Raw genomic sequence first — 15069 nt, 5'->3', positions numbered from 1 at the left:
CAGTCTATGGGTATTAATTCATATATATACGATAAAAATTATGCAAACCTATAATTGATTAGATAATAACCTTATATACTTCATTTTCAATCATCTATTTGTTTCTCGTTAAAATACTGAGTAAGATATTGAAAAGGGGAGAAGTTCGGTTTTTATTGCATATATCGACGTTTCAGCCGGATTAGAGCGGTTTTACGTGTACATCTTCCCTCGGTAATATAAACGGAAAATCAGGAACATTTTAGTTAATTGTAATGAAAACACATTGATTTTTATCATTTGTATTGGAAACAACATTGTCATATGTCTTTTCTTGGATCTAAATAATACGAAACCTCGCTCTATGATTTGAAGTTAAAATCCTCAAATATGGTTAAATATTGACTTATTTCACGTTTTTCATGTAGTTTGATCCTTTTCAAATATATTCATTTTTACCAATATTTCGATTTTATTTCATGTAGTATCACGATATGTGATTTGGCCTTCAAAGCTCAGAATTTCGCATAATATTGCATTTTAAGCAAGTTTTCTTGCATTTTGTTTCGTACGAAAAATCATCGAATTTAGCAATATTTTGACGTTTATCATCCCCTTTTCCTTTATTTGATTTAAACAAAATATCATCGAATTAGGCAATATTTTGCCGTTTCTCCACGTTTTTGTGAATTTTCAGTCTATAGGTATTAATTCATTATATATAAGATAAAAATGATGCAAACACATAATTGATTATATAATAACCTTAAATACTTCATTTTCAATCAACTATTTGTTTCTCGTTAAAATACTGAGTAAGATATTGAAAAGGGGAGAATTTCTGTTTTTATTGCATATATCGACGTTTCAGCCGGAATAGAGCGATTTTCGTGTACATCTTCCATCGGTAATATAAGCGGAAAATCAGGAACATTTTAGTTAATTCTAATGAAAACACATTGATTTTTATCATTTGTATTGGAAACAACATTGTCATTTGTCTTTTCTTGGATCTAAATAATACGAAACCTCGCTCTATGATTTGTAGTTAAAATCCTCATATATGGTTAAATAGTGACTTTTTCACGTTTTTCATGTAGTTTGATATTACGTAAATATATTCATTTTTACCAATATTTCGATACTATTTCATGTAGTATCACGATATGTGATTTGGCCTTCAAATCTCAGAATTTCGCACGTTTCGTTTTTCCACGTTTTTGTGAATTTTCAGTCTATAGGTATTAATTCATTATATATACGATAAAAATGATGCAAACACATAATTGATTAGATAATAACCTTAATTACTTCATTTTCAATCAACTATTTGTTTCTCGTTAAAATACTGAGTAAGATATTGAAAAGGGAAGAAGTTCTGTTTTTATTGCATATATCGACGTTTCAGCCGGATTAGAGCGGTTTTACGTGTACATCTTCCCTCGGTAATATAAACGGAAAATCAGGAACATTTTAGTTAATTCTAATGAAAACACATTGATTTTTATCATTTGTATTGGAAACAGCATTGTCATAAGTCTTTTCTTGGATCTAAATAATACGAAACCTCTCTCTATGATTTGAAGATAAAATCCTCAAATATGGTTAAATAGTGACTTTTTTCACGTTTTTCATGTAATTTGATACTACGTAAATATATTCATTTTTACCAATATTTCGATTCTATTTCATGTAGTATCACGATATGTGATTTGGCCTTCAAATCTCAGAATTTCGCATAATATTTCATTTTAAGCAAGTTTTCTTGCATTTTGTTTTGTACGAAAAATCATCGAATTTAGCAATATTTTGACGTTTATCTTCCCGTTTTCCTTTTTGTGACTTAAACAAAATATCACCGAATTAGGCAATATTTTGCCGTTTTCCACGTTTTTGTGAATTTTCAGTCTATTGGTATTAATTCATATATATACGATAAAAATTATGCAAACACATAATTGATTAGATAATAAACTTAAATACTTCATTTTCAATCATCTATTTGTTTCTCGTTAAAATACTGAGTAAGATATTGAAAAGGGGAGAAGTTCGGTTTTTATTGCATATATCGACGTTTCAGCCGGATTAGAGCGGTTTTACGAGTACATCTTCCCTCGGTAATATAAACGGAAAATCAGGAACATTTTAGTTAATTGTAATGAAAACACATTGATTTTTATCATTTGTATTGGAAACAACATTGTCATATGTCTTTTCTTGGATCTAAATAATACGAAACCTCGCTCTATGATTTGAAGTTAAAATCCTCAAATATGGTTAAATGGTGACTTTTTTCACGTTTTTCATGTAGTTTGATACTACGTAAATATATTCATTTTTACCAATATTTCGATTTTATTTTATGTAGTATTACGATATGTGATTTGGCCTTCAAATCTCAGAATTTCGCATAATATTGCATTTTAAGCAAGTTTTCTTGCATTTTGTTTCGTACGATCAATCATCGAATTTAGCAATATTTTGACGTTTATCTTCCCCTTTTCCTTTATGCGACTTAAACAAAATATCATCGAATTAGGAAATATTTTGCCGTTTTTCCACGTTTTTGTGAATTTTCAGTCCATAGGTATTAATTCATTATATATACGATAAAAATGATGCAAACACATAATTGATTAGATAATATTCTTAAATACTTCATTTTCAATCAACTATTTGTTTCTCGTTAAAATACTGAGTAAGATATTGAAAAGAGGAGAAGTTCTGTTTTCATTGCATATATCGACGTTTCAGCCGGAATAAAGCGATTTTCGTGTACATCTTCCATTGGTAATATAAACGGAAAATCAGGAACCTTTTAGTTAATTCTAATGAAAACCCATTGATTTTTATCATTTATATTGGAAACAACATTGTCATTTGTCTTTTCATGGATCTAAATAATACGAAACCTCGCTCTATGATTTGAAGTTAAAATCCTCAAATATGGTTAAATAGTGACTTTTTTCACGTTTTTCATGTAGTTTGATATTACGTAAATATATTCATTTTTACCAATATTTCGATACTATTTCATGTAGTATCACGATATGTGATTTGGCCTTCAAATCTCAGAATTTCGCAAATTATTGCATTTTAAGCAAGTTTTCTTGCATTTTGTTTCATACGAAAAATCATCGAATTTAGCAATATTTTGACATTTATCATCCCCTTTTACTTTATGTGACTTAAACAAAATATCATCGAATTAGGCAATATTTTGCCGTTTTCCACGTTTTTGTGAATTTTCAGTCTATGGGTATTAATTCATATATATACGATAAAAATTATGCAAACCTATAATTGATTAGATAATAACCTTAAATACTTCATTTTCAATCATCTATTTGTTTCTCGTTAAAATACTGAGTAAGATATTGAAAGGGGAGAAGTTCGGTTTTTATTGCATATATCGACGTTTCAGCCGGATTAGAGCGGTTTTACGTGTACATCTTCCCTCGGTAATATAAACGGAAAATCAGGAACATTTTAGTTAATTGTAATGAAAACACATTGATTTTTATCATTTGTATTGGAAACAACATTGTCATATGTCTTTTCTTGGATCTAAATAATACGAAACCTCGCTCTATGATTTGAAGTTAAAATCCTCAAATATGGTTAAATATTGACTTATTTCACGTTTTTCATGTAGTTTGATCCTTTTCAAATATATTCATTTTTACCAATATTTCGATTTTATTTCGTGTAGTATCACGATATGTGATTTGGCCTTCAAAGCTCAGAATTTCGCATAATATTGCATTTTAAGCAAGTTTTCTTGCATTTTGTTTCGTACGAAAAATCATCGAATTTAGCAATATTTTGACGTTTATCATCCCCTTTTCCTTTATTTGATTTAAACAAAATATCATCGAATTAGGCAATATTTTGCCGTTTCTCCACGTTTTTGTGAATTTTCAGTCCATAGGTATTAATTCATTATATATAAGATAAAAATGATGCAAACACATAATTGATTATATAATAACCTTAAATACTTCATTTTCAATCAACTATTTGTTTCTCGTTAAAATACTGAGTAAGATATTGAAAAGGGGAGAAGTTCTGTTTTTATTGCATATATTGACGTTTCAGCCGGAATAGAGCGATTTTCGTGTACATCTTCCATCGGTAATATAAGCGGAAAATCAGGAACATTTTAGTTAATTCTAATGAAAACACATTGATTTTTATCATTTGTATTGGAAACAACATTGTCATTTGTCTTTTATTGGATCTAAATAATACGAAACCTCGCTCTATGATTTGTAGTTAAAATCCTCATATATGGTTAAATAGTGACTTTTTCACGTTTTTCATGTAGTTTGATATTACGTAAATATATTCATTTTTACCAATATTTCGATACTATTTCATGTAGTATCACGATATGTGATTTGGCCTTCAAATCTCAGAATTTCGCACGTTTCGTTTTTCCACGTTTTTGTGAATTTTCAGTCTATAGGTATTAATTCATTATATATACGATAAAAATGATGCAAACACATAATTGATTAGATAATAACCTTAATTACTTCATTTTCAATCAACTATTTGTTTCTCGTTAAAATACTGAGTAAGATATTGAAAAGGGAAGAAGTTCTGTTTTTTTGCATATATCGACGTTTCAGCCGGATTAGAGCGGTTTTACGTGTATATCTTCCCTCGGTAATATAAACGGAAAATCAGGAACATTTTAGTTAATTCTAATGAAAACACATTGATTTTTATCATTTGTATTGGAAACAGCATTGTCATAAGTCTTTTCTTGGATCTAAATAATACGAAACCTCTCTCTATGATTTGAAGATAAAATCCTCAAATATGGTTAAATAGTGACTTTTTTCACGTTTTTCATGTAGTTTGATACTACGTAAATATATTCATTTTTACCAATATTTCGATTCTATTTCATGTAGTATCACGATATGTGATTTGGCCTTCAAATCTCAGAATTTCGCATAATATTGCATTTTAAGCAAGTTTTCTTGCATTTTGTTTTGTACGAAAAATCATCGAATTTAGCAATATTTTGACGTTTATCTTCCCCTTTTCCTTTATGCGACTTAAACAAAATATCATCGAATTAGGCAATATTTTGCCGTTTTTCCACGTTTTTGTGAATTTTCAGTCCATTGGTATTAATTCATTATATATACGATAAAAATGATACTATTTCATGTAGTATCACGATATGTGATTTGGCCTTCAAATCTCAGAATTTCGCATAATATTTCATTTTAAGCAAGTTTTCTTGCATTTTGTTTTGTACGAAAAATCATCGAATTTAGCAATATTTTGACGTTTATCTTCCCATTTTCCTTTATGTGACTTAAAAAAAATATCACCGAATTAGGCAATATTTTGCCATTTTCCACGTTTTTGTGAATTTTCAGTCTATGGGTATTAATTCATATATATACGATAAAAATTATGCAAACACATAATTGATTAGATAATAAACTTAAATACTTCATTTTCAATCATCTATTTGTTTCTCGTTAAAATACTGAGTAAGATATTGAAAAGGGGAGAAGTTCGGTTTTTATTGCATATATCGACGTTTCAGCCGGATTAGAGCGGTTTTACGTGTACATCTTCCCTCGGTAATATAAACGGAAAATCAGGAACATTTTAGTTAATTGTAATGAAAACACATTGATTTTTATCATTTGTATTGGAAACAACATTGTCATATGTCTTTTCTTGGATCTAAATAATACGAAACCTCGCTCTATGATTTGAAGTTAAAATCCTCAAATATGGTTAAATGGTGACTTTTTTCACGTTTTTCATGTAGTTTGATACTACGTAAATATATTCATTTTTACCAATATTTCGATTTTATTTTATGTAGTATTACGATATGTGATTTGGCCTTCAAATCTCAGAATTTCGCATAATATTGCATTTTAAGCAAGTTTTCTTGCATTTTGTTTCGTACGAACAATCATCGAATTTAGCAATATTTTGACGTTTATCTTCCCCTTTTCCTTTATGCGACTTAAACAAAATATCATCGAATTAGGCAATATTTTGCCGTTTTTCCACGTTTTTGTGAATTTTCAGTCCATAGGTATTAATTCATTATATATACGATAAAAATGATGCAAACACATAATTGATTAGATAATATTCTTAAATACTTCATTTTCAATCAACTATTTGTTTCTCGTTAAAATACTGAGTAAGATATTGAAAAGAGGAGAAGTTCTGTTTCATTGCATATATCGACGTTTCAGCCGGAATAAAGCGATTTTCGTGTACATCTTCCATCGGTAATATAAACGGAAAATCAGGAACCTTTTAGTTAATTCTAATGAAAACACATTGATTTTTATCATTTATATTGGAAACAACATTGTCATTTGTCTTTTCATGGATCTAAATAATACGAAACCTCGCTCTATGATTTGAAGTTAAAATCCTCAAATATGGTTAAATAGTGACTTTTTTCACGTTTTTCATGTAGTTTGATATTACGTAAATATATTCATTTTTACCAATATTTCGATACTATTTCATGTAGTATCACGATATGTGATTTGGCCTTCAAATCTCAGAATTTCGCATAATATTGCATTTTATGCAAGTTTTCTTGCATTTTGTTTCGTACGAAAAATCATCGAATTTAGCAATATTTTGACATTTATCATCCCCTTTTACTTTATGTGACTTAAACAAAATATCATCGAATTAGGCAATATTTTGCCGTTTTCCACGTTTTTGTGAATTTTCAGTCTATGGGTATTAATTCATATATATACGATAAAAATTTTGCAAACCTATAATTGATTAGATAATAACCTTAAATACTTCATTTTCAATCATCTATTTGTTTCTCGTTAAAATACTGAGTAAGATATTGAAAAGGGGAGAAGTTCGGTTTTTATTGCATATATCGACGTTTCAGCCGGATTAGAGCGGTTTTACGTGTACATCTTCCCTCGGTAATATAAACGGAAAATCAGGAACATTTTAGTTAATTGTAATGAAAACACATTGATTTTTATCATTTGTATTGGAAACAACATTGTCATATGTCTTTTCTTGGATCTAAATAATACGAAACCTCGCTCTATGATTTGAAGTTAAAATCCTCAAATATGGTTAAATATTGACTTATTTCACGTTTTTCATGTAGTTTGATCCTTTTCAAATATATTCATTTTTACCAATATTTCGATTTTATTTCATGTAGTATCACGATATGTGATTTGGCCTTCAAAGCTCAGAATTTCGCATAATATTGCATTTTAAGCAAGTTTTCTTGCATTTTGTTTCGTACGAAAAATCATCGAATTTAGCAATATTTTGACGTTTATCATCCCCTTTTCCTTTATTTGATTTAAACAAAATATCATCGAATTATGCAATATTTTGCCGTTTCTCCACGTTTTTGTGAATTTTCAGTCTATAGGTAATAATTCATTATATATAAGATAAAAATGATGCAAACACATAATTGATTATATAATAACCTTAAATACTTCATTTTCAATCAACTATTTGTTTCTCGTTAAAATACTGAGTAAGATATTGAAAAGGGGAGAAGTTCTGTTTTTATTGCATATATCGACGTTTCAGCCGGAATAGAGCGATTTTCGTGTACATCTTCCATCGGTAATATAAGCGGAAAATCAGGAACATTTTAGTTAATTCTAATGAAAACACATTGATTTTTATCATTTGTATTGGAAACAACATTGTCATTTGTCTTTTCTTGGATCTAAATAATACGAAACCTCGCTCTATGATTTGTAGTTAAAATCCTCATATATGGTTAAATAGTGACTTTTTCACGTTTTTCATGTAGTTTGATATTACGTAAATATATTCATTTTTACCAATATTTCGATACTATTTCATGTAGTATCACGATATGTGATTTGGCCTTCAAATCTCAGAATTTCGCACGTTTCGTTTTTCCACGTTTTTGTGAATTTTCAGTCTATAGGTATTAATTCATTATATATACGATAAAAATGATGCAAACACATAATTGATTAGATAGTAACCTTAATTACTTCATTTTCAATCAACTATTTGTTTCTCGTTAAAATACTGAGTAAGATATTGAAAAGGGAAGAAGTTCTGTTTCTATTGCATATATCGACGTTTCAGCCGGATTAGAGCGGTTTTACGTGTACATCTTCCCTCGGTAATATAAACGGAAAATCAGGAACATTTTAGTTAATTCTAATGAAAACACATTGATTTTTATCATTTGTATTGGAAACAGCATTGTCATAAGTCTTTTCTTGGATCTAAATAATACGAAACCTCTCTCTATGATTTGAAGATAAAATCCTCAAATATGGTTAAATAGTGACTTTTTCACGTTTTTCATGTAGTTTGATACTACGTAAATATATTCATTTTTACCAATATTTCGATTCTATTTCATGTAGTATCACGATATGTGATTTGGCCATCAAATCTCAGAATTTCGCATAATATTGCATTTTAAGCAAGTTTTCTTGCATTTTGTTTTGTACGAAAAATCATCGAATTTAGCAATATTTTGACGTTTATCTTCCCCTTTTCCTTTATGCGACTTAAACAAAATATCATCGAATTAGGCAATATTTTGCCGTTTTTCCACGTTTTTGTGAATTTTCAGTCCATAGGTATTAATTCATTATATATACGATAAAAATGATGCAAACACATAATTGATTAGATAATATTCTTAAATACTTCATTTTCAATCAACTATTTGTTTCTCGTTAAAATACTGAGTAAGATATTGAAAAGAGGAGAAGTTCTGTTTTCATTGCATATATCGACGTTTCAGCCGGAATAAAGCGATTTTCGTGTACATCTTCCATTGGTAATATAAACGGAAAATCAGGAACCTTTTAGTTAATTCTAATGAAAACACATTGATTTTTATCATTTATATTGGAAACAACATTGTCATTTGTCTTTTCATGGATCTAAATAATACGAAACCTCGCTCTATGATTTGAAGTTAAAATCCTCAAATATGGTTAAATAGTGACTTTTTTCACGTTTTTCATGTAGTTTGATATTACGTAAATATATTCATTTATACCAATATTTCGATACTATTTCATGTAGTATCACGATATGTGATTTGGCCTTCAAATCTCAGAATTTCGCATAATATTGCATTTTAAGCAAGTTTTCTTGCATTTTGTTTCGTACGAAAAATCATCGAATTTAGCAATATTTTGACATTTATCATCCCCTTTTACTTTATGTGACTTAAACAAAATATCATCGAATTAGGCAATATTTTGCCGTTTTCCACGTTTTTGTGAATTTTCAGTCTATGGGTATTAATTCATATATATACGATAAAAATTATGCAAACCTATAATTGATTAGATAATAACCTTAAATACTTCATTTTCAATCATCTATTTGTTTCTCGTTAAAATACTGAGTAAGATATTGAAAAGGGGAGAAGTTCGGTTTTTATTGCATATATCGACGTTTCAGCCGGATTAGAGCGGTTTTACGTGTACATCTTCCCTCGGTAATATAAACGGAAAATCAGGAACATTTTAGTTAATTGTAATGAAAACACATTGATTTTTATCATTTGTATTGGAAACAACATTGTCATATGTCTTTTCTTGGATCTAAATAATACGAAACCTCGCTCTATGATTTGAAGTTAAAATCCTCAAATATGGTTAAATATTGACTTATTTCACGTTTTTCATGTAGTTTGATCCTTTTCAAATATATTCATTTTTACCAATATTTCGATTTTATTTCATGTAGTATCACGATATGTGATTTGGCCTTCAAAGCTCAGAATTTCGCATAATATTGCATTTTAAGCAAGTTTTCTTGCATTTTGTTTCGTACGAAAAATCATCGAATTTAGCAATATTTTGACGTTTATCATCCCCTTTTCCTTTATTTGATTTAAACAAAATATCATCGAATTATGCAATATTTTGCCGTTTCTCCACGTTTTTGTGAATTTTCAGTCTATAGGTATTAATTCATTATATATAAGATAAAAATGATGCAAACACATAATTGATTATATAATAACCTTAAATACTTCATTTTCAATCAACTATTTGTTTCTCGTTAAAATACTGAGTAAGATATTGAAAAGGGGAGAAGTTCTGTTTTTATTGCATATATCGACGTTTCAGCCGGAATAGAGCGATTTTCGTGTACATCTTCCATCGGTAATATAAGCGGAAAATCAGGAACATTTTAGTTAATTCTAATAAAAACACATTGATTTTTATCATTTGTATTGGAAACAACATTGTCATTTGTCTTTTCTTGGATCTAAATAATACGAAACCTCGCTCTATGATTTGTAGTTAAAATCCTCATATATGGTTAAATAGTGACTTTTTCACGTTTTTCATGTAGTTTGATATTACGTAAATATATTCATTTTTACCAATATTTCGATACTATTTCATGTAGTATCACGATATGTGATTTGGCATTCAAATCTCAGAATTTCGCACGTTTCGTTTTTCCACGTTTTTGTGAATTTTCAGTCTATAGGTATTAATTCATAATATATACGATAAAAATGATACTATTTCATGTAGTATCACGATATGTGATTTGGCCTTCAAATCTCAGAATTTCGCATAATATTGCATTTTAAGCAAGTTTTCTTGCATTTTGTTTCGTACGAAAAATCATCGAATTTAGCAATATTTTGACGTTTATCATCCCCTTTTCCTTTATGTGACATAAACAAAATATCATCGAATTACGCAATATTTTGCCGTTTTTCCACGTTTTTGTGAATTTTCAGTCTATAGGTATTAATTCATTATATATACTATAAAAATGATGCAAACACATAATTGATTAGATAATAACCTTAAATACTTCATTTTCAATCAACTATTTGTTTCTCGTTAAAATACTGAGTAAGATATTGAAAAGGGGAGAAGTTCGGTTTTTATTGCATATATCGACGTTTCAGCCCGATTAGAGCGGTTTTACGTGTACATCTTCCCTCGGTAATATAAACGGAAAATCAGGAACATTTTAGTTAATTGTAATGAAAACACATTGATTTTTATCATTTGTATTGGAAACAACATTGTCATATGTCTTTTCTTAGATCTAAATAATACGAAACCTCGCTCTATGATTTGAAGTTAAAATCCTCAAATATGGTTAAATGGTGACTTTTTTCACGTTTTTCATGTAGTTTGATACTACGTAAATATATCCATTTTTACCAATATTTCGATTCTATTTCATGTAGTATCACGATATGTGATTTGGCCTTCAAATCTCAGAATTTCGCATAATATTGCATTTTAAGCACGTTTTATTGCATTTTATTTCGTACGAAAAATCATCGAATTTAGCAATATTTTGACGTTTATCATCCCCTTTTCCTTTATATGATTTAAACAAAATATCATCGAATTACGCAATATTTTGCCGTTTTTCCACGTTTTTGTGAATTTTCAGTCTATAGGTATTAATTCATTATATATACGATAAAAATGATGCAAACACATAATTGATTAGATAATAACCTTAAATACTTCATTTTCAATCAACTATTTGTTTCTCGTTAAAATACTGAGTAAGATATTGAAAAGGGGAGAAGTTCTGTTTTTATTGCATATATCGACGTTTCAGCCGGATTAGAGCGGTTTTACGTGTACATCTTCCCTCGGTAATATAAACAGAAAATCAGGAACATTTTAGTTAATTGTAATGAAAACACATTGATTTTTATCATTTGTATTGGAAACAACATTGTCATATGTCTTTTCTTGGATCTAAATAATACGAAACCTCGCTTTATGATTTGAAGTTAAAATCCTCAAATATGGTTATATTTTGACTTTTTTCACGTTTTTCATGTAGTTTGATATTACGTAAATATATTCATTTTTACCAATATTTCGATTCTATTTCATGTAGTATCACGATATGTGATTTGGCCTTCAAATCTCAGAATTTCGCATAATATTGCATTTTAAGCTAGTTTTCTTGCCTTTTGTTTCGTACGAAAAATCATCGAATTTAGCAATATTTTGACGTTTATCATCCCCTTTTCCTTTATGTGACTTAAACAAAATATCATCGAATTAGGCAATATTTTGCCGTTTTCCACGTTTTTGTGAATTTTCAGTATATGGGTATTAATTCATATATATACGATAAAAATTATGCAAACACATAATTGATTAGAGAATAACCTTAAATACTTCATTTTCAATCATCTATTTGTTTCTCAGTAAAATACTGAGTAAGATATTGAAAAGGGGAGAAGTTCGGTTTTTATTGCATATATCGACGTTTCAGCCGGATTAGAGCGGTTTTACGTGTACATATTCCCTCGGTAATATAAACGGAAAATCAGGAACATTTTAGTTAATTGTAATGAAAACACATTGATTTTTATCATTTGTATTGGAAACAACATTGTCATATGTCTTTTCTTGGATCTAAATAATACGAAACCTCGCTCTATGATTTGAAGTTAAAATCCTCAAATATGGTTAAATGGTGACTTTTTTCACGTTTTTCATGTAGTTTGATATTACGTAAATATATTCATTTTTACCAATATTTCGATACTATTTCATGTAGTATCACGATATGTGATTTGGCCTTCAAAGCTCAGAATTTCGCATAATATTGCATTTTAAGCAAGTTTTCTTGCATTTTGTTTCGTACGAAAAATCATCGAATTTAGCAATATTTTGACGTTTATCATCCCCTTTTCCTTTATGTGACATAAACAAAATATCATCGAATTACGCAATATTTTGCCGTTTTTCCACGTTTTTGTGAATTTTCAGTCTATAGGTATTAATTCATTATATATACTATAAAAATGATGCAAACACATAATTGATTAGATAATAACCTTAAATACTTCATTTTCAATCAACTATTTGTTTCTCGTTAAAATACTGAGTAAGATATTTAAAAGGGGAGAAGTTCTGTTTTTATTGCATATATCGACGTTTCAGCCGGATTAGAGCGGTTTTACGTGTACATCTTCCCTCGGTAATATAAACGGAAAATCAGGAACATTTTAGTTAATTGTAATGAAAACACATTGATTTTTATCATTTGTATTGGAAACAACATTGTCATATGTCTTTTCTTAGATCTAAATAATACGAAACCTCGCTCTATGATTTGAAGTTAAAATCCTCAAATATGGTTATATATTGACTTTTTTCACGTTTTTCATGTAGTTTGATATTACGTAAATATATTCATTTTTACCAATATTTCGATACTATTTCATGTAGTATCACGATATGTGATTTGGCCTTCAAATCTCAGAATTTCGCATAATATTGCATTTTAAGCAAGTTTTCTTGCATTTTGTTTCGTACGAAAAATCATCGAATTTAGCAATATTTTGACGTTTATCATCCCCTTTTCCTTTATTTGATTTAAACAAAATATCATCGAATTACGCAATATTTTGCCGTTTTTCCACGTTTTTGTGAATTTTCAGTCTATAGGTATTAATTCATTATATATACTATAAAAATGATGCAAACACATAATTGATTAGATAATAACCTTAAATACTTCATTTTCAATCAACTATTTGTTTCTCGTTAAAATACTGAGTAAGATATTGAAAAGGGGAGAAGTTCGGTTTTTATTGCATATATCGACGTTTCAGCCCGATTAGAGCGGTTTTACGTGTACATCTTCCCTCGGTAATATAAACGGAAAATCAGGAACATTTTAGTTAATTGTAATGAAAACACATTGATTTTTATCATTTGTATTGGAAACAACATTGTCATATGTCTTTTCTTAGATCTAAATAATACGAAACCTCGCTCTATGATTTGAAGTTAAAATCCTCAAATATGGTTAAATGGTGACTTTTTTCACGTTTTTCATGTAGTTTGATACTACGTAAATATATTCATTTTTACCAATATTTCGATTCTATTTCATGTAGTATCACGATATGTGATTTGGCCTTCAAATCTCAGAATTTCGCATAATATTGCATTTTAAGCACGTTTTATTGCATTTTATTTCGTACGAAAAATCATCGAATTTAGCAATATTTTGACGTTTATCATCCCCTTTTCCTTTATATGATTTAAACAAAATATCATCGAATTACGCAATATTTTGCCGTTTTTCCACGTTTTTGTGAATTTTCAGTCTATAGGTATTAATTCATTATATATACGATAAAAATGATGCAAACACATAATTGATTAGATAATAACCTTAAATACTTCATTTTCAATCAACTATTTGTTTCTCGTTAAAATACTGAGTAAGATATTGAAAAGGGGAGAAGTTCTGTTTTTATTGCATATATCGACGTTTCAGCCGGATTAGAGCGGTTTTACGTGTACATCTTCCCTCGGTAATATAAACAGAAAATCAGGAACATTTTAGTTAATTGTAATGAAAACACATTGATTTTTATCATTTGTATTGGAAACAACATTGTCATATGTCTTTTCTTGGATCTAAATAATACGAAACCTCGCTTTATGATTTGAAGTTAAAATCCTCAAATATGGTTATATTTTGACTTTTTTCACGTTTTTCATGTAGTTTGATATTACGTAAATATATTCATTTTTACCAATATTTCGATTCTATTTCATGTAGTATCACGATATGTGATTTGGCCTTCAAATCTCAGAATTTCGCATAATATTGCATTTTAAGCTAGTTTTCTTGCCTTTTGTTTCGTACGAAAAATCATCGAATTTAGCAATATTTTGACGTTTATCATCCCCTTTTCCTTTATGTGACTTAAACAAAATATCATCGAATTAGGCAATATTTTGCCGTTTTCCACGTTTTTGTGAATTTTCAGTATATGGGTATTAATTCATATATATACGATAAAAATTATGCAAACACATAATTGATTAGAGAATAACCTTAAATACTTCATTTTCAATCATCTATTTGTTTCTCAGTAAAATACTGAGTAAGATATTGAAAAGGGGAGAAGTTCGGTTTTTATTGCATATATCGACGTTTCAGCCCGATTAGAGCGGTTTTACGTGTACATATTCCCTCGGTAATATAAACGGAAAATCAGGAACATTTTAGTTAATTGTAATGAAAACACATTGATTTTTATCA

The sequence above is a fragment of the Procambarus clarkii genome, unplaced genomic scaffold, assembly GCF_040958095.1.
Source record: "Procambarus clarkii isolate CNS0578487 unplaced genomic scaffold, FALCON_Pclarkii_2.0 HiC_scaffold_101, whole genome shotgun sequence".
Classification (NCBI taxonomy): domain Eukaryota; kingdom Metazoa; phylum Arthropoda; class Malacostraca; order Decapoda; family Cambaridae; genus Procambarus; species Procambarus clarkii.
Note: the sequence above shows the minus strand (reverse complement) of the source record.